The following is a 26,080-nucleotide window of genomic DNA, read 5'->3' on the forward strand; positions in this document are numbered from 1 at the left end:
GTAGGGTTTTACCTCCATCAAGAGGGCCCGAACCTGGGTAAAACATTGTGTCCCTTGTCTCCTGTTACCATCCGCCTAGACGCACAGTTCGGGACCCCCTACCCGAGATCCGCCGGTTTTGACACCGACAACCGGTCTACCTCGCCAGGAAGTGAGGCTCCCGACAGATGGGTCATGTACTTTGATGGTGCCTTCGCACATCAAGGCACGGGGGCTGGAGCAGTACTCATCTCGCCCACGCAGGACAAGCTCTACTACGCTGTGCAGCTTTGCTTTCAGCAGGGCGAGAAGGTCTCCAACAACATCGCCGAATACGAAGGTCTCATAGGTGGCTTGAAGGCCGCGACAGCTGTAGGAGTAAAGCGCCTCACTGTTAGGGGCGACTCACATCTCCTAGTCAACTTCTCCAACAAAGTATATGAGCCAAAGGACGAGCACGTGGAAGCGTACCTCGCAAAGGTACGAAAGATGGAAAACAGTTCCTAGGCCTGGAGGTACAACATGTGCCCCGTGGCACCAACAAGGAAGCCGACGACATCGCCAGGAGGGCATCCAAGCGGCAGCCCCAAGAGCCTGGCGTATTCGAGGAGCAGCTCTTCAAGCCGTCAGCGACACCACCACTTTCAAGCATGACACGGCCTCGGGAGGAGCTCCCATAACCACCTGCCACGGGAGCCCCAGCTTGTAGCCCAACCTCAGGAGCTCGCTTGCTCTTGGCACTCAAGCCCCAAGAGGGATGTTGGACCAAGGAATTCAAGGAATATCTGATGCAAGGGGCGCTACCAGAAAAGGAAGAGGACGTAGAGCACGTGGCCCGTCAAGCCACGGCATACTGCATTCCAGATGGTGAGTTGTACAGGAAGCGAGCAAATGATGTTTCGCTGCGTTATATTTCTAGGTACCAGGGGAAGGAGTTGCTGATTGACATACACAACGGGGACTGCGGACACCACTCGTCGTTGTAGACTCTTGTCGGTAAGGTGTTTCGCAGTGGATTCTACTGGCCCATGGCGCTCAATGACGCAGCTAAGCTGATGAAGTCCTGCAAAGCTTGCCAGTTCCACGGCAAGCAGATCCATCAGCCAGCTCGGGGCCTCCAAACTATACCGATCACATGGCCGTTCGTGGTCTGGGGGCCGGATATATTGGGCCCGTTCGCTCGAGCGCCAGGGGGCTACCGTTACCTCTACATCGCCATCGACAAGTTCACCAAGTGGGCGGAAGTGGAAGCCATCCGCACCATCCCAGCTGGTTCCGCAGTCAAGTTCATCAAGGGCCTCGTAAGCCATTTCGGGGTCCCCAACCGCATCATCACCGACAGCGGCTCACAGTTCACCAGTAACCTCTTCAAAACATACTATGCTAACCTTGGAACGCTGATCTGCTACGCTTCGGTGGCGCACCCCAGGAGCAATGGCCAGGCCGAACGTGCCAACGCGGAGGTCCTGAGAGGCCCGAACACCAGGACCTTCAAGAAGCAGCTCGAGGCCTATGGCAGGGGCTGGCACGATGCGCTCCAGTCCGTGCTATGGTCCATCTGCACCACCGCCACTAAGCTGATAGCCGGAACACCGTTCTTCCTTGTCTTCGGAGCCGAAGCGGTCCTCCCCCTTAGGTCAAGAATCGCTATGCACGGGTCCTGGCGTTTGATGAAACGCAACAGGACGCCACGCGGGGGATGGACCTCGTGCTAGTGGAGGAATGTCGCCGCGAAGCTGCACTAAGGGCGGCAAGGTGTTAGCAGGCACTATGGCGATACCACTGTCGCAACGTCCGCTCCAGGACGCTCGAGGCAGGCGACCTCGTCCTAAGGTGGGTCCTCTCCAGGGAAGGGTTTCACAAGCTCTCACCCATGTGAGAGGGCCCGTTAAGGGTCATCCATATCTCCAGGCCTGGTGCCGCGCGCTTGGAGACACAGGACGGGGTGCCCATCCAGAACCCTATGAAGCAAGGCCTAGTGCCTGTGAAGCAAGGCCCAGTGCCTGTGAAGCAAGGCCCAGTGCCTGTGAAGAAAGGCCCAGTGCCTGTGCAGAAGGCCCGGTGCCTGTGAAGAATCGCCGCCCGTGACACTCTCACGTAATAATGAGTGGGGTTGTACACGCCCCGAAGTCTCAGGAGTGCCGCCCTCGGGCCTCGGGGGCTCCCTCCCATGCCTAGTGGTAGCACTTAGCTCCGTGTTGGTGAGAAAACGTCGAAGACTAGACTAGATGTCGGACGCGGCTTTTCATTTGCTTTCCGCAGTTGGCTCGCCTTCTCTTAATCGAAGTTTGCTTCTGGTGTTCCTTGCTGATTTGGTTCTGTCGCCTTTTGTCGCCTTTTCCGAATCTAGTTCGCTTATGTTCTCTCTCTCTCGCATACCTCGCGAGGGGGTTAGGCAGGTGCCTTCGCGAGGGTTGCTTTCTCCTGTGTTGGTCCTTCTCTCTTCCTTCGGTCTACTTTCTCGCGAGGCACCCTCGTTCGAGCCCGTAAGCCGGCGCGTCTCTCCTAATCCATGCCCCTCGGGTACCATGATATGAAGTGCTGGGTCGAGGTTCGGGTGAGCGATAATTCTCCTAGCGAGCCTCCTAACGAGTTTTTTGCAGTTCCTGAGCAACCACTAAGCCAAGGTGGGCACAAGGAAACAAGTGCCTCGTGAAGAAGAGGCTGCCCCAAACGCGCCAGGCTAAGTTACCTCTGCACAAAATAACGACACAGCATGGAAATAACAATCATAGCATAATGAGTGAGGAATCACAATTCGATACACGCCCCTCCGGGCCCATACTGGTTTCATTTTGATGCAGGAAAGAAAAGAGGAACAAAACAAAAGCAATGTTGCAGCGAACCACGGGGCAGGCCTCCAGCGACGTCCTGAGCATAGCCGGATCCCTCCTCGCACTTCACGGAGGCACGGCGACGAGACGACCCGCTACCACCTTCGAAGCGAGCGCGGCGGCATGGCGGCCGGCCGTAGCCGCGGGAGCATTCGCCAAGAGAAGGCCAACCAGCGCCCCCCATAATCACAGGTAATAATGGTTTTCCTTGCATGTCGCAGGGACTTGTCAAGTCGGGCAGTTGCCGAGGCAGCGTGGGGAAGCAGAGACGCCCACATCCAATCAATCGCCACACGTCAACCAAGGCTGCAGGCTTTTGGGGCCCGCGATGCTCCGCGCTTGACCTTTGGCTTCACCTCGAAACCAAGCCCAAGCGCGCCTTGGGCCCGGGGGCTACTATCGGCATTCTAGGAACGGGGGTCCCCATACTTGCCTGCCTGCTGCCCACGGCATGGCTGGGCTAGCAGGTCTGTACGGCCCATCTTCATCGACAAGGCATTCAAGACCCTCACGAGGGGCCAAGCCTCGTGAGGCAGACGACACAAGACCTCCTCAGGAGCGGCCTCGCCAGGCAGGCTCACGAGGGGCGGAGACCAGGCGGGCGGTAGGCGGGTGCCGGCGCGCGCAGCGTCCTTGTTTCCTCTTTGGTGCTAAGGGGGCAAGTGCAGGCGCGGAGTACCGAGGCATCAGGCAAAGTTTTCAAATTGGTGCAACGAGACCAATACCAGCAGGACGGCAAGACGGAGGTCACCGAGGAGCCCAAGACGGCGTCATCACCAGAGCCTTTGGCAGGCTAAGACCACGTTTTGTCAGGATAGCTTGTACTAGCTGTCCACTTCCGAATTGGCCGTTGTTGGCTCCCTTCCCGCTCAATATTTGGGGAGAGGACCAGGGCCTCTATAAGTAGGACTATCCACCACCATCGGTCGAGGACGGATCATCAAGATCATCCCCAACCACACAAGCGCACCAAGCACAAGAACACCTCAACCTCAGGAGGCTGTTCTTCCCCCTGTATTGTTCATTATCAGCCCAAGAGGCAATCCACCACCACCACACTAGAGTAGGGTATTACACCACAACGGAGGCCCGAACCAGTATAAATCTTGTGTCTTTGTGTTGCGAGTTCGTCGAGTTCACCCGCGAGATCTTAGCGAGCTAGGGCGTCGATCGATAGAGAGAAAACCTTCGCGCGCACCCTAGTGTTTGAACCTCGAGGGTTTCCGGAACCCGTGATCCGACAGTGATGTACCATGAACAGAAACGTTTTCCTTGGAGCGACTGTGTGGGACGTACATACGAACGGAAACGTTTAGCGGGGATTGACTATGTGGGATGTACTTGCTACCGGAAACAATTTCATCATATAATTGTATTTTTTAGGTCTACTGTATGTATTTCCGTATTTGGGCGCTCGCCGGTCGCACACGACCTCATTTTGCCGAGAGTGTGTGCCAGGAGGGCATATCCCCAACGGTTTCAAGGTCGTGTGGGAACGACCCCCTATCACCCACACTCACTAGGCGACGGTTCCAATTGCCGTCGCGGAAAGGGGTTAAAAACCGTTTGTATAGGACCGATGTGTACCAGTGTTTGTTGCTGTTATAATAATATACATCATGCTTCTATGTTTGTATTTTTTTTATCGACACCTCACTCTCTAAGCATGTGGACATGTTATTCAATTTTGACTTTCGCTTGAGGACAAGCGAGGTCTAAGCTTGGGGGAGTTGATACGTCCATTTTGCATCATGTTTACCTACTGTTATTTATAATGTTTTTATGCATAATAATGCTTTTTGGAGTAATTCTAATGCCTTTTCTCTCACAATATACAAGGTACACACAAAGAGGGAGAATTTCGGTAGTTGGAAATATGGACGAGAAAAAGGTACGTCAGGCTACCTATTCTACACAACTCGAAATGAGCTGAAACTTTATGGGGAACTTTGATGGAATATATAAGGAATATTGGAGTCAATAAGTACCAGAGGGGGCCCACCAGGTGGACACAACCCACCCGCGCGCGCCAGGGAGCCCAGGCGCGCCTTGGTGGGTTGTAACCTCCTCGCCCACCTCCGATGCCCATCTTCTGGTATATAAGTCATTTTGACCTAGAAAAAATATGGAGAGGACTTTCGGGACGGAGCGCCGCCGTCTCGAGGCAGAACTTGGGCAGTAGCACGTTGGCCCTCCGGTGGAGCGATTCCGTCGGGGGAACTTCCCTCCCAGAGGGGGAAATCATCGTCATCATCATCACCAGCAACTCTCCCATCTTGGGGAGGGCAATCTCCATCAACATCTTCAACAACACCATCTCCTCTCAAACCCTAGTCCATCTCTTATGTTCAATCTGTGTACCGGAACTATAGATTGGTGCTTGTGGGTGACTAGTAGTGTTGATTACATCTTGTAGTTGATTAATATATGGTTTATTTAATGGAAGATTATATGTTCAGATCCATTATGCTATTTAATACCCCTATGATCTTGAGAATGTTTATCACTTGTGAGTAGTTACTTTAGTTCTTGAGGTCACGGGAGAAATCATGTTGCAAGTAATCATGTGAACTTGATATGTGTTCGATATTTGATAGTATGTATGTTGTGATTCCCTTACTGGTGTCATGTGAACGCTGACTACATGACACTTCACCATATTCAGTTCTAAGGGAATGAATTGTGGAGTAGTTATTAGATTATGGGTTGCGAGAGTGATAGATGCTTAAACCCTAGTTTATGCGCTATTCCATAAGGGACTGATTGGATCCAAAAGTTTAATGCATGGTTAGAATTTATTCTTAATACTTTGTTCATAGTTGTGGATGCTTGCGAGGGGGTTAATCATAAGTAGGAGTCTTGTTCAAGTAATAACAACACCTAAGCACCGGTCCACCCGCATACCAAATCATCAAACTAGCAAAAACAAATTGAATCAACATGATGAAAGTGACTAGATGAAATTCCCGTGTACCCTCAAGAACGCTTTGCTTATTATAAGAGCCCATTTTGGCCTATCCCTTGCCTCAAAAGGATTGGGCTACCTTGCTGCACTTTTTTTACTATTATTGTTACTTACTCATTACAAATTATCTTGCTACCAAAATACTCTGTTACTTGTAATTTCAGCACTTGCAGACATTACCTTGCTGAAAACCACTTGTCATTTCCTTCTGCCCCTCATTGGGTTCGACACACTTACTTATCGAAAAGGCTACAATTGATCCCATATATTTGTGGGTCATCAAGGCTATTTTTTGGCGCCGTTGCTGAGGAGCGAAGCGCTCTTAGTAAGAGGAAATTGGTAAGGAAAAATTATTACTACGTGCTGAAATTTATTGTCACTTGTTACTATGGAAGACAATCCTTTGAGGGGTTTGTTCGGGGTATCTTCACCTTGACCAGAACCACAATTAGTCACCCCTTGACCTACTGCACCTACTAAAAATATTGAATATTAAATTCCTTCGGGTATGATAGAACAACTGCTAGCTAATCCTTATGTAGGAGATGGAACCAAACATCCTAATATGCACTTGATATATGTGGAAGAAATTTATGGATTGTTTAAGCTTGCAGGTTAACCTGAAGATGAAGTTAAGAAGAAGGTTTTCCCTTTATCTTGAAGGGAAAAGCATTGGCATGGTATAGGCTATACGATGATATTGGATCTTGGAACTGGAATCGGTTGAAATTGGAATTTCACAAAAAAATTATCCTATGCATCTAGTTCATCGTGATCGAAATTATATATATAATTTTTTGTCTTGTGAAGGAGAAAGTATTGCTCTAGCTTGGGGGAGGCTTAATGTTATATTCATGCCCAATCATGAGCTCTCAAGAGAAATTATTATTTAGAACTTCTATGCTCGGCTTTCTCGTGATGATCAATCCATGCTCGATACTTCTTGTACCGGTTCATTTATGAAGAAGACTATTGAATTTCAGTGGGATCTTCTAGGAAGAATTAAACGCAACTCTAAAGATTGGGAACTCGATGAAGGTAAAGATTCAGGTATTAAGCTTAAGTATGATTGTGTTAAATCTTTTATGAATACCGATGCTTTTCAAAAATTTAGCACTAATTATGGACTTGACTCTGAGATAGTAGCCTCCTTTTGTGAATCATTTGCTACTCACGTTGATCTACCTAAGGAGTAGTGGTCTAAATATCACCCACCTATTAAGGAAGAAATTAAAGAACCAGTACTAGCTAAAGAAGAAACTATTATTTATAATGTTGATCCAGTTGTTCCTACTGCCTATATTGAAAAACCACCTTTCCCTATTAGGATCAAGGAACATGCTAAAGTTTCAACTGTGGTCAACAAAAGTTATATTAGAAAACCTAAACCCGATGAACAAATCAAAGTAGAACCTAGTGTTACTATGGTTAAGGATCTCCTGGAAGAAAATATAGATGGGCATGCTATTTACTTTTGTGAAGAAGCTGCTAGAATTGCCAAACATGATAAAAACGGATAAACATAGACCTGTTGTTTGCATGCCCGTTGTCTTAGTTAAAATAGGAGATCACTATTATCATGGTTTATGCGACATAGGTGCTAGCGTGAGTGCTATACCCTATACCTTATATCAAGAAATTATGAATGACATAGCACCCGCAGAGATAGAAGACATAGATGTTACTATTAAACTTGATAATAGAGATACTATATCAACAATTGTGATTGTTAGAGATGTTGAAGTCTTGTGTGGGAAAATAAAATACCCTACTGATTTTCTTGTTCTTGGTTCCCCACAAGATGACTCTTGTCCCATTATCTTTAGTAGACCTTTCTTGAACAACATTAATGCTAAAATAGATTGTGAGAAACAAACTGTCTGTGTTAGCATTGGTGCTGAGTCTCATGAGTTTAATTTTTCTAAGTTTAGTAAAAAACTCATAAAAAAGAATTGCCTAGTAAAGATGAAATAATTGGTCTTGCTTCTATTGTTGTGCCTCCTATTGATCCTTTAGAACAATACCTGCCAGACCATGAAAATGATTTACATATGCATGAAAGAAATGAAATAGATAAGATTTTCTTTGAACAACGTCCTCTGCTTAAACACAATTTAACTATTGAAACTCAAGGAGGTCCTCCTCCACCTAAAGGTGATCCTGTGTTTGAATTAAAACAATTGCTAGACACTTTGAAATATGCGTATCTTGATGAGAAGAAGATATATCATGTTACTATTAGTGCTAACCTTTCAGAACATGAAGAGGAAAGATTATTGAAAGTTCTAAGGAAGCACCGAGCTACTATTGTATATACTCTTGATGATTTAAAGGGCATTAGTCCCACTCTATGTCAGCATAAGATTAATATGGAACCTGATGCTAAACCCATTGTTGATCACCAATGTCGGTTAAATCCAAAGATGAAGGAAGTGGTAAGAATGGAAATATTAAAACTTCTGGAAGCGGGTATAATATATCCTATAGCTAATAGTAGATGGGTAAGTCATGTTCATTGTGTTCCTAAGAAAGGAGGTATTACTGTTGTTCCTAATGATAAGAATCAACTTATTCCACAAAGAATTGTTACATGCTATAGAATGGTAATTGTTTTTAGAAAATTAAACAAAGCAACTAGGAAAGATCATTACCCTCTGCCTTTTATTGATCAAATGCTAGAAAGATTATCTAAGCACACACATTTTTGCTTCCTTGATGGATACTCTGGTTTTTCACAAATACATGTTTCTCAACCTGATCAAGAAAAGACCACTTTCACTTTTCCCTTTGGAACTTATGCTTATAGACGTATGCCTTTTGGTGTATGCAATGCACCTGCTACCTTTCAAAGATGTATGACTGCTATATTCTCTGACTTTTCTGAAAAGATTGTCGAGCTTTTCATGGATGACTTTTCTATTTATGGGAAGTCTTTTGATGATTGTTTAAGCAATCTTGATCGAGTTTTGTAGAGATGCGAGCAAACAAATCTTGTCTTGGATTGGGAGAAGTGCCACTTTATGGTTAATGAAGGTATTGTTTTGGGCCATAAAATTTCTGAAAGAGGTATTGAGGTGGACAAAGCTAAGGTTGATGCAATTGAGAAAATGCCATGTCCTAAAGATATTAAAGGTATTTTTAGTTTCTTAGGTCATGCTGGTTTCTATAGGAGATTTACCAAAGACTTTTCCAAAATTTCTAGGCCTCTTACAAAGCTTTTGCAAAAGGATGTTCCTTTTGTTTTTGATGATGATTGTTTAGAAGCCTTCGAGACACTCAAGAAAGCCTTACTTTTTGCACCTATTATTCAACCACTTGACTGGAACTTGCCTTTTGAAATTATGTGTGATGCTAGTGATTATGTTGTTGGTGCTGTTTTAGGACAAAGAGTTGATAAGAAACTAAATGTTATTCATTATGCTAGTAAAACTCTAGACATTGCTCAAACAAATTATGCTACTACTGAAAAGAAATTTCTAGCAGTGGTGTTTGCTTGTGATAAATTTAGATCTTACATTGTTGATTCAAAAGTAATTGTTCACAATGACCATGCCGCTATTAAATATCTTATGGAAAAGAAAGATGCTAAACCTAGACTTATTCGATGGCTTCTCTTGTTATAAGAATTTGATTTGCATACCACTGATAGAAAAGGTGTAGAGAACCCCATAGCTAATAACTTGTCTAGGCTTGAAAATGTGCTTGATGACCCACTACCTATTGATGATAGTTTATCTGATGAGCAGTTAGCTACAATAAATGTTTCTCATAATACTCCTTGGTATGCTGACTATGCTAATTACATCGTTGCTAAATATTTACCACCTAACTTTACATACCAACAAAATAAAAAAATTCTTCTATGATTTAAGACATCACTTTTGGGATGACCCAAATCTTTATAAAGAAGGAGTAGATGGTATTATTAGACGTTGTGTACCTGAGTGTGAGTAGGAAAGAATCCTACAGAAATGTCACTCTGAAGCTTATGGAGGACATCATGCGGGAGATAGAACTGCTCACAAGGTATTGCAATCCGGGTTTTGTTGGCCTACTCTCTTCAAGGATGCCCGTAAGTTCATCTTATCTTGTGATGAATGTCAAAGAATAGGTAATATCGGTAAGCGTCAAGAAATGCCTATGAATTATTCACTTGATGTTGAACCATTTGATGTTTGGGGATTTCATTACATGGGACCTTTTCCTTCTTCTAATGGGTATACAAATATTTTGGTTGCTGTTGATTATGTTACTAAGTGGGTAGAAGCCATTCCAACTAGTAGTGCTGATCACAACACCTCTATTAAAAATGCTTAAGGAAGTTATTTTCCCAAGGTCATCCTCAGTCTAGGGGTCAAGTTGAACTTAGCAATAGAGAAATAAAATTAATTTTGCAAAAGACTGTCAATAGGTCTCGGAACAATTGGTCTAAAAAATTAGATGATGCACTTTGGGCTTATAGAACAACATATAAAAATCCTATGGGTATGTCTCCTTACAAAATGGTTTATGGAAAAGCTTGGCATTTGCCTCTTGAGTTAGAACAAAGCATATTGGGCAATTAAAGAACTCAACTATGATTTCAAACTGGCCGGTGAAAAGAGGTTATTTGATATTAGCTCATTAGATGAATGGAGAACCCAAGCTTATGAAAATGCCAAGTTATTTAAAGAAAAAGTTAAAAGATGGCATGATAAAATAATCCAAAAGTGTGAGTTCAAAGTTCGAGAATATGTTCTTTTGTACAACTCTCGTTTCAAATTCTTTGCAGGAAAACTCTTGTGCAAATGGGAAGGACCCTATGTTATCGACAAGGTTTATCAGTCTAGAGCTATCAAAATAAATAATGCCGAAGGTACTAACCCTAATGGGCAACGGATAAAACATTATATCTCAGGTACGCCCATTAATGTTGAAAGTAATATTATCCAAACTATGACACCAGAAGAACACATAAAATAGACCTGTTGGAACACTCCAGAATCATGAAAAAGAGTAGGTACATGATACAGTAAGTAAACAGACTCCGAAAAATCCATCAAAATATTTTCTTTCTGTTTTGGAGGAAAAAAAGAAACAACCAGGAAGGTCACCCTGGTGGGCACAGGACACCAGGTTGTGCCCACCTCGGGTACCTTCTGGACTCTGTTTTTCTTCTGTTTGCTTGTTTTGCAACATAAAAAATCTTTATATACCCCCCGAACCTATTGACCACTGTATCACGGAGAAATCTTCTGTTCTCTTTTCTTGCAGTTTTTGGTCAGATCTATTGAGCCAGGCATCATGTCTTCTTCTTCCTCCAACAATGCAGAAGAGGATGTTTGGTTGATGAAGATCGAGCTGAAGAGAGAAGAGCCCGTAGAAGCTGTCAAAGGGGACAAGAGCAAGGAGGCTACCGGAGATCAAGCGCCGGTGGTTGAGCAAGCCTGGACTGCTAAGGAAGAAGAAGAAGAAGCTATCCTTAAACCTTACTATGCTCATCTTACCCCGACTGAGATTGAAGCCTTTCGAATCTTTGAAATGGTTCGTGTGCAAAATAAGTACCTCACTCATGAAAATATTCTACATCAAGAGCACATCATCTTCCTCTGGAGCGTCATCCATATATTGGAGAATCTCTTGATCATGAAGGACAGGATCGCATCCACTTCATCACCACCACCTTCTTCATCACCAAAATAAAATTGAGTATCGGGTATGGGCACTCCCCTTGGCTTCTGCCAAGCTTGGGGGAGGTGCCCCAGTATCGTATCACCCCCACTGCCTTTTGCCTTCACTTATCTTACTTCGACCCATAATTATCTTTTGCTTTAGATGAATAAAAGTTTAGTTCGATCCTTTCTTTTTGAGACTTTGCTTAGTGATCTATCCTTGTAATCGTGTGCGAGATATATAATAAAGTATAGTTTGAGTTTTTGCTTTCTTTATTTTCATGTTCCAATAAAAATAAAGGAAATAAATGAAAAATATCATATGCTAATCTTATGGTAGGTGATGACACCACATAAGGAAAAGTATAAGTAGGAAATTTTATTAGAGATTGACAAACATAGCATTGGTCAATGCTGCAACTCATGAAAGAATTAATAAAGGAAGAGAAGATTCACATACAAATACACTATCCTGGAAATCTTTTGTGATTGTGATCCCCCATCAAAATATTATATGCCAAAATTGTTGATGTTGGACAAGGAAGACAACGTAATGATTTATGTTTGTTCATATTCACATAGAAGTTATATTTTCATAGATCCTTCAACATGTGGTACTTGCCCCCCATCTTTGCTAGCCAATAATTCCGCACTAAGTAGATATACTACTTGTGCATCCAAAAACCCTTAAACCCAAATCTTATTTTCAAGAGTCCAAAAACTCTTAAAACCAAAAAATTTGCACTAAGTAGAGATACTACCTCAGGATTGAGTAAGATCCTTCAAGTAAGTTGTTATCGGTGCAATAAGGCAATAAAAATTGCCTCTAAAAGTGTTTGATCATTTAGTGTAAGAGAAGATTGAGCATTGTACGAACTTGTGATAGCAAAGAATAAAACCGACAGATTGCATAATAAAGGTTGCTATCATAAGGGGCAATATAACATGACGTTCTTTTGCACTAAGGGGTTGAGGATACTAACAAATAAGCGCACGACAACCTCTGCTTTCCTCTATGAAGGGCCTATATTTCACTTTTATGTATTTACTTTTATGCAAGAGTCAAAAAATTTCTCTCTATTCCTTTTTATTTTTATCCTTTGGCAAAAGCATCATGTGGTGAGGTAAGATCTAGGCACATATGTCCAGTTGAATATGGGTAGCATGAGTTATTATTGTTGACATCACCCATGAGGTGAATACATTGGGAGGCGAAAATATAAGCCCCTATCTTTCTATGTGTCCGGCTGAAACAGTTTGCTCATTTGTATGCGGTGAGTGTTAGCAATCATAGTAGACTATACGATGGTCGAGTATGTGGACTTGCCTAAAGTCTCCTTTGCGTGACCCTTCCTAAAAATATGATGAACTATAGTTGCAAAGTTGACTGAGAACATAGATTGTTGGTTTCCAATAGAGTTTATGCTTTATACTTCAATAGTGTGATGAATTGTTACTTATTCATGAGAAGTCTATGATAAAAGTTTTATGTTGAAGTTTGTTGCTATTATAATAATATACATGATGCTTCTATGTTCGTATTTTGTTTTTATCAACACCTCTCTCTCTAAGCATGTGGACATGTTTTTTGATTTCGGTTTTCACTTGAGGACAAGCGAGGTCTAAGCTTGGGGGAGTTGTACGTCCATTTTGCATCATGTTTACCTACTATTATTTATAATGTTTTTATGCATAATAATGCTTTTTGGAGTAATTCTAATGTCTTTTCTCTCATAATATACAAGGTACACACAAAGAGGGAGAATTCCGGCAGCTGGAAATCTGGACCTGAAGAAGCTATGTCGGGCTACCTATTCTGCACAACTCCAGATGAGCTGAAAATTTATGAGGAATTTTTATAGAATTTATAAGAAATATTGGAGTCGATAAGCACCAGAGGGGGCCCACCAGGTGGGCACAACTCACCTGGGCGCGCCAAGGAGCCCAGGCGCGCCCTGGTGGGTTGTGCCCTCCTCGGCCCAACTCTGGTGCCCATCTTCTGGTATATAAGTCATTTTGACCTATAAAATATAGGGAGAGGACTTTCGGGATGGAGCGTCGCCGTCTCGAGGCGGAACTTGGGCAGGAGCACTTTTTCCCTCCGGTGGAGTGATTCCGCCGGGGGAACTTCCCTCCCAAAGCGAGAAATCATCGTCATCATCATCACCAACAACTCTACCATCTTCCGGAGGGCAATATCCATCAACATTTTCAACAGCACCATGTCCTCTCAAACCCTAGTTCATCTCTTGTGTTCAATCTATGTACAGGAACTCTAGATTGGTGCTTGTGGGTGACTAGTAGTGTTGATTACATCTTGTAGTTGATTACTATATGGTTTATTTGGTGGAAGATTATATGTCCAAATCCAGTATGTTATTTAATACCCCTATGATCTTGAGCATGTTTATCACTTGTGAGTAGTTACTTTAGTTCTTGAGGTCACGGGAGAAATCATGTTGCAAGTAATCATGTGAACTTGATATGTGTTTGATATTTTGATAGTATGTATGTTGTGATTCCCTTAGTGGTGTCATGTGAACGTTGACTACATGACACTTCACCATGTTTGGGCCTAAGGGAATGCATTGTGGAGTAGTTATTAGATGATGGGTTGCGAGAGTGACAGAAGCTTAAACCCTAGTTTATGCGCTATTCCGTAAGGGACCGATTGGATCCAAAAGTTTAATGCTATGGTTATAATTTATTCTTAATACTTTTCTCGTGGTTGCGGATGCTTGTGAGGGGGTTAGTCATAAGTAGGAGGTTTGTTCAAGTAAGAACAACACCTAAGCACCGGTCCACCCACATATCAAATAATCAAAGTTGCGAACACAAATCGAATCAACATGATGAAAGTGACTAGATGAAATTCCCGTGTACCCTCAAAAACGCTTTGCTTATTATAAGAGCTTGTTTTGGCTTGTCCTTTGCCACAAAAGGATTTGGCTACCTTGCTGCACTTTTTGTTACTATTATCGTTACTTGCTCATTACAAATTATCTTGCTATCAAACTACTCCGTTACTTATAATTTCGGCACTTGCAGACATTACCTTGCTGAAAACCACTTGTCATTTCCTTCTGCTCCTCATTCGGTTCGACACTCTTACTTATGGAAAAGGCTACAATTGATCACAGATACTTGTGGGTCATGAGATATATATATATATCCACTCGGATGTAGGTTATCATAAAGTATTATTGTTGATATTACCCTTGAGGTAAAAGGTTGGGAGGCGAAACTGTAAGCCCCTATCTTTCACTATGTCTGATTGAAGCTTTGAACTCATAAGTATCGCATGAGTGTCATCAATTTTGAAAGACTAAATGATAGCTGAATATATGTAGTTGCTAAAAAGCTCTTATATTGACTCTTTCCGATGTTATGATAAATTGTGATTGCTCCAATGACTGAGATTATAGTTTTTTACTTTAGCATAAGAAATTATAAGACATTATATGTTGTTGTTCTAAAGATGATCATGATGCCCTCATGTCCATATTTTATTTTATTGACACCTCTATCTCTAAACATGTGGACATATTTTTCGATATCGGCTTTCGCTTGAGGACAGGTGAGGTCTAAGCTTGGGGGAGTTGATACGTCCATTTTGCATCATGCTTTTATATCAATACTTATTGCATTATTGTATGTTATTACGCATTATATCATAGTCGTTATGCCTTTTCTCTCTTATTTATAAGGTTTGCATGAAGACGGAGAATGCCGGCAGTTGGAATTCTAGACTGGAAAAGGAGCAAACATTAGAGACCTATTCTGCACAACTCCAAAATTCCAGAAACTTCTCAGAGAATATTTTTTGAATATAAAAAATATTGGGTGAAGAAAATACCAGAGGGGGGCCACCAGCTAGCCACAAGGGTGGAGGGCACGCCCTACCCCCCCTAGGCGTGCCCCTCGTCCTTGTGGGCCCCCTGGCGGGCCTCTGATGCCCATCTTATGCTATATGGTGTGTTTTGACCTGGAAAAAAATAAGAAGGAAGCTTTCGGGAAAAAGCGTCGCCGTCTCGAGGTGGAACCTGGGTAGAACCAATCTAGGGCTCCAGCGGAGCTGTTCTGCCGGGGAAACATCCCTCCGGGAGGGGAAATCATCGCCATCATCATCACCAACGATCCTCTCATCGAGAGCGGGTCAATCTCCATCAACATCTTCACCAACACCATCTCCTCTCAAACCCTAGTTCATCTCTTGTATATGATCTCTCTCTCGAAACCTTAGAGTGGTACCTGTGGGTTGCTAGTAGTGTTGATTACTCCTATTAGTTGATGCTAGTTGGCTTACCCGGTAGAAGATTATATTTTCAGATCCTTAATGATAGTTAATACTCCTTTGATCTTGATTATAAATATGATTTGTGAGTAGTTACGTTTGTTCCTGAGGACATGGGATAAGTCTTGTTATAAGTAATCGTGTGAATTTGGTATCCGTTCGATATTTTGATGAGATGTATGTTGTCTTTCTTCTAGTGGTGTTATGTGAACGTCGACTACATGACACTTCACCATTATTTGGGCCTAGGGGAGGCATTGGGAAGTAATAAGTAGATGACGGGTTGCTAGAGTGACAGAAGCTTAAACCCTAGTTTATGCGTTGCTTCGTAAGGGGCTGATTTGGATCCATATGTTTCATGCTATGGTTAGGTTTACCTTAATTCTTCTTTCGTAGTTGCGGATGCTTGCGAGAGGGGTTAATCATAAGTGGGAGGCTTGTCCAAGGAAGGGAAGCACCAAAGCACCGGTCCACCCACATATCAAATTATGAAAGTAACGAACATGAATCATATGAGCATGAGGAAAACTAACTTGACAACAGTTCCCAAGTGACCACATGAGAGCTTTGCTTTATATAGGAGTTCGTCCAGGCTTGTCCTTTGCTACAAAAAGGATTGGGCCACCTTGATGCACCTTGTTTCTTTTGTTACTCGTTACCCGTTACGAATTTTCGTATAACACAACTATCTGTTACCGATAATTTCAGTGCTTGCAGAGAATACCTTGCTGAAAACTGCTTGTAATTTCCTTCTGCTCCTCATTGGGTTCTGTCGGATTTCGGGTTCCGTAAAAACCCTTGAGGTTCAAACACTAGGGTGCGCATGAAGATCTCTCCCCCTCTCTAGCACGCACACACCATGATCTCACCGCCTAGCTCGACGAACCCAAAGAAGAAGAGACACAAGAGTTTATACTGGTTCGGGCCACTGATGTGGTGTAATACCCTACTCCAGTGTGGTGTGGTGGATTGCCTCTTAGGCTGAGGTTGAACAGTTACAAGGGAAGAACAGCCTCCTGAGGAGAGGTGTTCTTGTGCTTGGTGAGTTGAGGCGGTCGAGGATCCTCCCTTTTCTAAGCTGGTGGCTCTCCCTATTTATAGAGGCCCGGGTGTTGTTCCCAAATATTAGGCAGGAAGGGATCCCACAACGGCCAGTTTGAAGGGGGCAGCTAGTACAGGCTATCCTGACAAAAGTAGTCTTAACCTGCCAAAGGCTCTCGTGGTGACGCCATCTTGGGCTCCATGATGACCTCCGTCCTGCTGGTCTTGGTCTTGTTGCACCGATATGGAAACCTTTGCCTGATGCCTCGGGACTCCTCGCCTGCGCTTGCCTCTTTAGCACCAAAGAGGAAACAAGGACACTGCGTGCGCTGGCGCCCGCCTGACGCCTGCCTGGCTCCATTCGTCATGGCTTGTATCACACAAACCTCAGGAGGTGTCCCTTGCCTTGATCTCTCCGCCCCTCGCGAGCCAGCCTGGTGAGGCTGCCCATGAGGAGATCTTGCATCGTTCGCCTCGCGAGGCTTGGCCCCTCGCGAGGGTCTTGAGTGTTTGCTGGTGAAGATGGGTCGTACAGGGCCGCTGATGGAGCCATGCTGTGGGCCGCAGGAAGGCAATTATGGGGACCCTCGTCCCTAGAAAGCTGACAATAGCCCCCGGGCCCAAGGCGCGCTCGAACATGGCTTCGAGGTGAAGCCAAAGGGGAAGTGCGGAGCACCGTGGGCCCCAATAGCCTGCGGCCCCGCTTGACGCGTGGCGATTGATTGGATGTGGGCGTCTCTGCTTCCCCACGCCGCCTCGGCAACTGCCCAACTTGACGAGTCCTTGCTGCATGGAGAAAAATATCATTATTACCTTAGATCGTGGAGGCCAGCAGTTGGCCTCCACTTGGCTATAAATGGAAAGGGGGGCAGAGCCCCTATCACCCATCTATTCATTTGCTTCTCCCCCTCCTTCTTCTTCCTTGCTTCACTGCCGGCAGCGACACCCATGGCGCCTGTGAAGAGGCTCTCGGCTGCGGAGAAGGGGAAGGCTCGCCAGGAGGGGCCTGGCTCACCGCCGCCCAAGAGGGGGCGCGACCATCCCTGCAAGCACACCATGACCCCCGTCGCGGCTCCTCGCGATCGCGGTGGCGCTTCTTCGCGTGGTGGTGGTCGCCCGAGTCATGGGGGCCCCGTAGATGAAGGGAGGCGCGCCATGGTCGCACGGCCGCCCAGGCCGCACTTCCACTCCGCGGAAGTGCTTCCGGAGTTCGTCGTGTGGTCAGAGAACCCGGCCGGCACTTTGCTTTAGCTCCCGCGCTTCTTTGCCGGCCAGCTGCCAGCCACTTGTCTAGGCGGTCTCTGGCTGCAGGTGGACGGCTACTGCAGCAAGGCTTCGTGGGTCTTGGTCGAGGTCACCGCTGCAGGCAACACAGCCCTGGCCCACGACTGGTAGATGTTTGCCTGCGCGCGCGGCCGGGGCCGGCGGTGCTCCCTCCACTTCAAGTATGATGACAACGCGACCCTCTATGTGAGGGTGTTCGGGGAAGATGGTCGCTGCGTCGGGTGTTGCCCCGAGGACAACCATGGCTCGTCCAGCTACGGCGACTCTTCTTCCGACGACAGCTCCAGCAGCGGCGGCTACGACCAGCCACCACGCCACCGCGCCCGCTTCGAAGGTGGCAGCGGGTTGTCTCGTCGCCGCGCTTTAATGAAGTGCGAGGAGGGGTCTGGCTGAGCTCAGGAGAGAGCCGCGGGCCCATCCTCTTGACCTGCCGTGGGAGCATGTTCCGCCTTTGTTTCGTTCTTCATTTCCTTCCTGCAATAAGAGAGAGACAAGTATGGGGCCCTGCTGGGGCGTGCAACAACTATGATTTCTAAGTGGTTGTGCTATGTTTATCATTCTTGTGTCGTGTTGCAGCGTCATCGTTTTATGTAGGCGCACATGAATAACTTAGCTTGATGTGCCTGAAGTAGTTTCCGCCTTGTGAGACACGCGTTCCATAGTGCCTGGCGAGGCCTCCTACGCTCGGAAGGTGTCTGGGAACTGCAAAAATTCATTAGGAAATTCTTATCCTCCGAATCCTGACCGCAGGCACTGCCGGCCATGACCCAGCGCTTCACATCGCGGTACCCGGGGGGCACGGATTGAGAGGGGTGTGCCAGCTTGCGAGCTCGAGCGAGGGTGCCTTGCAAAAAACAGGTAAACGAAAACGCTCATGACGTTGCCTGTCCAGCCCCCTCGCGAGGCATGCGAGGGAGAGTACGGGTCAAAAGATGAAGAACCGAGAGAAGAAAAGGAGGCAAAAGGCAATGGAACCAGGCTAGCAAGGAACACCAGAAAGAAAATTCTCACTAAAAAGGGGCAATCCAACTTCGGAAAGCAAATGAAAAGCCGCGTCCGGCACCTAGTCTAGTCTTCTTGTCATCTCACTAGCGCAGAGCTATGTGCTGCCACTAAGACGTGGGAGGGAGCCCCCGAGGCCTGAGGGCGGCACTCCCGAGACTCCGGGGCGTGTTCAGTCCCACTCATTATTACTTGAGAGTGTCACGAGCGGAGATCTTCACAAGCACTGGGCCTTGCTTCACAAGCGTCGGGCCTTGCTTCATGGGTAGAACTTTCGGAGGTGCTGGATGTTCCAGGCGTTCTGGATGGGGATCCCGTCCTGCATCTCCAGGCACGTGGCGCCAGGCTTGGAGACGTGGGCGAGCCGAAACGGGCCCTCCCACATGGGTGAGAGCTTGTGCAACCCTTCCCTGGAGAGCACCCGCCTTAGGACAAGATCACCCACCTCGAGCGTCCTGGAGCGGATGCTGCGGTAGTGGTACCGCCGCAGCTCGGAGCAAGGCTTCACGGCGTCATTCCTCCCCCAGCACGAGGTCCATCCCCCGCATGTCGTCCTGCTGCGTTTCATGAAATGCCAGGACCCGTGCGGAGCGATGCCTGACCTCGTGTGGGAGAACCGCTTCTACTCCGTAGATGAGGAAGAACGGGGTCTCGCCTGTCAGCCTGGTGGCGGTGGTGTAAATGGACCACAACACGGACTGGAGCTCGTCGTGCCAACCCCTGCCACAGGCCTCAAGCTTCTTCTTGAAGCACCTAGTCTTGAGACCCCTCAGGACTTCCGCATTGGTGCGTTCGGCCTGGCTGTTGCTCCTGGGGTGCACCATGGAGGCGTAGCAGATCTGCGTTCCAAGGTTAGCACAATATGTTTTGAAGAGATTGCTAGTGAACTATGAGCCGTTGTCGGTGATGATGCGATTAGGGACCCCAAATCATCTTACGAGGCCCTTGATGAACTTGACTGCTGACCCAGCTGGGATGGTGCGGACGGCTTCCACTTCCACTCACTTGGTGAATTTGTCGATGGCGATGTAGATCTAGCGGTAACCTCCAGGCGCTTGCGGGAATGGGCCCAGGATATCCAGCCCCCAAACCACGAACGACCATGAGAGAAGGATAGTCTGGAGGCCCTGAGACGGCTGGTGGATCTGCTTGGTGTGGAATTGGCAGGCCTCGTAGGATTTCACCAGCTCGACCGCGTCATTGAGTGTCGTGGGCAAGTAGAATCTGTTGTGGAAAGCCTTGCCGACTAGGGTGCGCGATGACGAGTGGTGCCCGCAGTCTCCACCATGTATGTCAGCCAGCAACTCATTCCCCTGTACCATGGAAATGCATCATAGAGAAACATCATTTGGACGCTTCCTGTATAGCTCACCGTCGTGAATGCAGTATGCCGTAGCCTGCCGGGCCACACGCTCCGCGTCTTCATCCTTCCTCGGCAACGTGCCTTGCGTCAGGTACACCCTGAGCTCCTCGATCCAGCACCCGTCCTAAGGCGCGAGCGCTCAGAGGAGGCGCGCTCCTGAGGTCGGGCCATAGGTGGGGGCTCGCGAGGCTGGTGGCTGGGGGAGCTCCTCCTGAGGTGGCACCGGCTTCACAGGCGGAGGTGTTGCTGAAGGCTTGAAGAGCCGCTCCTCGAAGACGCCAGGCTCTTGGGGTTGCCGCTTGGATGCTCTTTTGGCGATGTCGTCGGCCTCTTTGTTGGTGCCACGGGACACATGCTGTAGCTCCAGGCCCATGAACTGCTTCTCCATTTTGCGTACCTCCGCGAGGTATGCCTCCATGTGTTCATCCTTTGGCTCGTACACCTTCTTGGATAAGTTGACGAGGAGCTGCGAGTCCCCCTTGATGGTGAGGCGTTTCAACCCCAGGGCCACCGCAGCCTTGAGGCCGGCGATGAGACCCTCGTACTCTGCGATGTTGTTGGAGACCTTCTCGCCCCGCTAGAAGCAGAGCTGCACGGTGTAGGAAAGTTTGTTCTGAGTGGGCGAGATGAGCACGACTTCAGCCCCCGCGCCCTAGCGTGCTAACGCGCCATCGAAGTACATGACCCAGCCATCCGGTGCTTCACTCCCTGGTGAGAGGGATCGTTTCTCGCCTGCTTCGAGCTCCGGGGTGTCGGTCCATTCTGCCACAAAGTCGGCGAGTGCAGCCCCCTTGATGACCCTGGTTGTGCTGAACTCCAGGTCAAACGCTTGCAGCTCGATGTTCCATTCGGCGACCTTTCCCACAGCATTAGGGCTCCTGAGCACTCTCTCCAATGGGTAAGCTGAGACGACCTTGATGGGGTGACCTTGGAAGTAGTGGCGCAGCTTACGCGAGGCCACCAGGAGCGCGAGCAAGAGCTTCTGAGGCATGGGGTATCGCGCTCTCGCATCTTGTCGCATTGTGCTGACGAAGTACACTAGGTGCTCGACAAGGGTGGGAGAGCTAATGGAGTTTTGGCTCCCGGGGGCTGAGGCGTTTCATGTGTGTCCCCGGCTTTAGGGGCTCGACGACCAGCCGGGGCAGCCGCTGTCTCAGGAGCATCACCTTGGTGTTGTGCTGCCTCATCTGGCTTGGCGGCTCCATTTGGTGGGCCCTTGACCTGGGGCTCCTCTCTGAGGGCCACCAATGCCGCGCTGGCGGAGTGGGGTGTGGCAGACAAGTAGAGTACCAAGGGCTCTAGAGGATGAGGCGCCACCATCACCGGCGGGCTGGTCAAGTATCTCTTGAGGTCTTGAAATGCCAAGTCGGCCTCGGGGGTCCAGTCGACGGGCCCTTCTTCTTCATCAGCTTGAAGAACGGCAAGGTGCGCTCTCCCAACTTGGAGATGAAGCGCCCCAGCGAAGTCACGTAGCCTGCAAGCTTCTACGTCTCCTTGAGGTTTTGTGGTGGGATCATGTCTTCGATTGCCTTGACCTTCTCCGGGTTGGCCTCGATCCCCCTGTGGGACACGAGGAAGCCCAGCAGCTTGCCGGAAGGAACACCAAACACGCACTTCTCTAGGTTGAGCCGCAAGTCCACCTGTCGCAGGCACGCAAAGGTTTCCTCCAGGTCCTAAATCAAAGTTCTTGCCTCCCGAGACTTCACCACAATGTCGTTGATGTAGGCCTCAGCGTTTCTCCCGAGCTGCCACCCCAAGGCGATGTGCATCAGTCGCTAGAAGGTCGCTCCTGCATTGCACGGTCCGAATGGCTTGCAAGTGTAGCAGTATACCCCACATGGGGTTAGGAAAGCCATTTTCTCCACATCTTCCACCGCCATCTTGATCTGGTGGTATCCCGAGAACGCATCCAGGAAACATAGCAGATCACACTCGACGGTGGATTCGACAATCTGGTCGATGCGCGGCAGCGGGAATGGGTCTTGAGGGCAAGCCTTGTTGAGGTTGGTGAAGTCGACACACATGTGCTCCTTCCCTCCTTTCTTCGGCACGACGACCGGGTTCGCCAGCCACTCTGGGTACCGGACCTCGCGAATGACACTTGCTGCCTCCAGCTTGCGGGTTTCCTGAACGATGAAGGAATCCTTCTCCATGGACTATCGCCTCGCCCTCTACTTCACAGGGTGCACGTTGGGGCATACCCTCAGATGATGCTCAATCACTCCTCTCGGTACCCGAACTAGCTGCTTGGGTTCCCAGGCGAATACTTCCTTGTTCGCCCGCAAGAAGTCTACCAACTCCCTTTCTTGATCTAGGGCGAGGTCGACGCCTATAGTAAAGGTGGCGCCAGAGGCCCCTTCTACGTTGACTGGTATCTGCTTCGTCTTGGCTTGACCATGAGTGAATAATTGCTTCTTCTTGGTCGGCGCAACCCCCTTGGTCCTAGGCATGGCCTTGTCGGCTGGGCAAGCTGCCGCCGTGGCCCTGAAGGTGAGTTTGAGGGCCGCCAAGGCTACCTTGGTGTCTCTTACCACGGTGAGGATGCCCTTGCTTTCTAGCATCTTCATGAGGTTGTAGGCAGGATGGGTAGCTGCCATGAACTGGGCTAGCGCCGGGTACCCGAGGATGGTGTTGTACGATAAGACGATGCGGGCAATGTCAAAGTCGATTAGCTCGATGCGGTAGTTGTTGCATGTGTCGAAGGTCACAGGGAGACGGATCTTCCCCAGGGGGTTGGAGAAGCCACTGCCGACTCCGGAGAAGGGCTTGCTGGGGCGGAGCCGCTCCAGCGGTACGTGAAGGAGACTAAAAGCCTCCACGTAGAGCAAGTTGAGGCCGGCACCGCCGTCGATGAGGGTCTTGGTGACGACCACGCTGCAGATCATGGGCGTGCAAAGCATCAGGAGCACGCCCGAACTGACGGTGATGACTGGGTGATCCCCCGAGTCGAAGGTCAGGTCGGCCTTGGACGCCGGCCAACCCGGGGGAGCCCCCTGCCGCGTGGAGGCTGCGTCGATACGGCAAAAGAATGGCTTAGTGTGATGGTCCGAGGGCGGCGCCTGTGAGCCACCGAGGAGAGCCGCGACAACAGGGGGTGCTGGTCCCCCGAAGTGCGCGATGAAGAGGTCACGCAGCTCCTCCCAGGAGGCCACAGAAGATTCCAGCAGATGGAGGAGCCAGGCGCGCGACACGCCAGCGAGGGCCATTGGGAGCTAGTTGGCCATGACTTTATCGTTGCCCCGGCCTCCAGGACGGCCTCCTCATATGCCAGCAGGAAGGCTGGCGGATCCGTCGCACCATCGTAATGAGGTGGCATCTCCAGCTTGAACTTGTGTTGCCACCGCACCCTCTACAAGGCGGGGGTGAAGGCCCGGAGCCCCACGGCGCTGTGGAGGGCGCCCGTCGATCCAGTCGGAGAAGTGGCGGCGTCCATGAGAGCCGGTCGGAGCGGTGAGGCCGTCGGGGGTAAGCTTCGGTGCACCCCTACCTGGCGCACCAAATGTCGGATTTCGGGTTCCGGCAAAACCCTTGAGGTTCGAACACTGGGGTGCGCACGAAGATCTCTCCCCCTCTCTACCTCATACACGCAATGATCTCACCGCCTTTCTTGACGAACCCAAAGAACAAGAGACACAAGAGTTTATACTGGTTCGGGCCACCGATGTGGTGTAATACCCTACTCCAGTGTGGTGTGGTGGATTGCCTCTTGGGCTGAGGATGGACAGTTACAAGGGAAGAATAACCTCCAGAGCAGAGGTGTTCTTGTGCTTGGTGAGTTGAGGCGGTCGAGGATCCTCCCTTTTCTAAGGTGGTGGCTAGCCCTATTTATAGAGGCCCATGTCATCTTCCCAATTCATAGGTGGGAAGGGATCCCACAACGGCCAGTTTGAAGGGGGACATCTAGTACATGCTATCCTGACAAAAGTAGCTTCGCCTGCCAAAGGCTCTGGTGGTGACGCCGTCTTGGGCTCCACGATGACCTCCGTCCTGCTGTCCTGCTGGTCTTGGTCTTGTTGCACCAATATGGAAACCTTTGCCTGATGCCTCGGGACTCCTCGCCTGCGCTTGCCTCTTTAGCACCAAAGAGGAAACACGGACACTGCACGCACTGGCACCCGCCTGACGCTCGCCTGGCTCCAGTCGTCATGGCTTGCATCACATAAACCTCGCGAGGTGTCCCTTGCCTTGATCTCCCCACCCCTCGCGAGCCAGCCTAGTGAGGCCGCCCTTTAGGAAGTCTTGCATCGTCTGCCTCGTGAGGCTTGGCCCCTCACGAGGGTCTTGTGTGTTTGCTGGTGAAGATGGGTCGTACAGGGCCGCTGATGGAGGCACGTTGTGGGCCACAGGCAGGTAAGTCTGGGGACCCCCATTCCCAGAACGCCGACAGGTTCAACGCTCTTACTTATTGGAAGGACCACGATAGATCCCCTATACTTGTGGGTCATTAATTATGCTGTTGGTGATTTTCTAGGGCAAAGAGTTGATAAGAAATTGAATGTTATTCATTATGCTAGTAAAACACTAGACAGTGCCGAGAGAAATTATGCTACTACTAAAAAAGAATTTTTAGCAGTTGTTTTTCTTGTGATAAGTTCAGATCTTATATCATTGATTCCAAAGTAACTGTTCACACTGATCATGGTGCTATTAAATATCTTATGGAAAAGAAAAATGCTAAACCTAGACTTATTAGATGGGTTCTCTTGCTACTAGAATTTGATTTGCATATTATTGATAGAAAGGGAGCTGAGAACCCCGTTGGAGACAACTTGTCTAGGTTATAAAATGTTCTTGATGACCCACTGCCTATTGATGATAGCTTTCCTGATGAACAATTGGCTGTCATGAATGCTTCTCATAATACTCCATGGTATGTTTATTATGCTAATTACATTGTTGCTAAATTTATATCACCTAGTTTAACATACCAGCAAAAGAAAAGGGTTTCATGTGATTTAAGACATTACTTTTGGGATGACCCACACCTTTATAAAGAGGGAGTACATAGTGTTATTAGATGTTGTGTACCTGAGCATGAACAAGGACATATCCTACGCAAGTGCCACTCCAAGTCTTACGGAGGACACCATGCTGGAGATAGAACTGCACACAAGGTATTGCAATCCGTTTTTTATTGGCCTACTCTCTTCAAGGATGCTCGTAAGTTTGTCTTGTCTTGTGATGAATGTCAAAGAATTGGCAATATTAGTAGACGCCAGGAAATGCCTATGAATTATTCAGTTGTTATTGAACCATTTGATGTTTGGAGCTTCGATTATATGGGACCTTTTCCTTCCTCTAACGGGTATACACATATTTCAGTTACTGTTGATTACGTTACTAAGTGGGTAGAAGCTGTTTCAACTAGTAGTGCTGATCATAACACTTCTATTAAAATGCTTAAAGAAGTTATTTTTCCAAGGTTTGGAGTCCCTAGATATTTAATGACTGATGGTGGTTCACATTTTATCCATGGTGCTTTCTGTAAAATGCTTGCTAAATATGCTGTTAACCATAGAATTGCATCTCCATATCATCCTCAGTCTATTGGTCAAGTAGAACCGAGCAATAGAGAGATTAAGTTGATTTTGCAAAAGACCGTTAAATAGACCTAAAAAGAGTTGGTCTAAGAAACATGATGATGCATTGTGGGCTTATAGAACTTCT

Source organism: Triticum dicoccoides, chromosome 7A, assembly GCF_002162155.2.
Source record: "Triticum dicoccoides isolate Atlit2015 ecotype Zavitan chromosome 7A, WEW_v2.0, whole genome shotgun sequence".
In the NCBI taxonomy this organism is placed as follows: Eukaryota; Viridiplantae; Streptophyta; class Magnoliopsida; order Poales; family Poaceae; genus Triticum; species Triticum dicoccoides.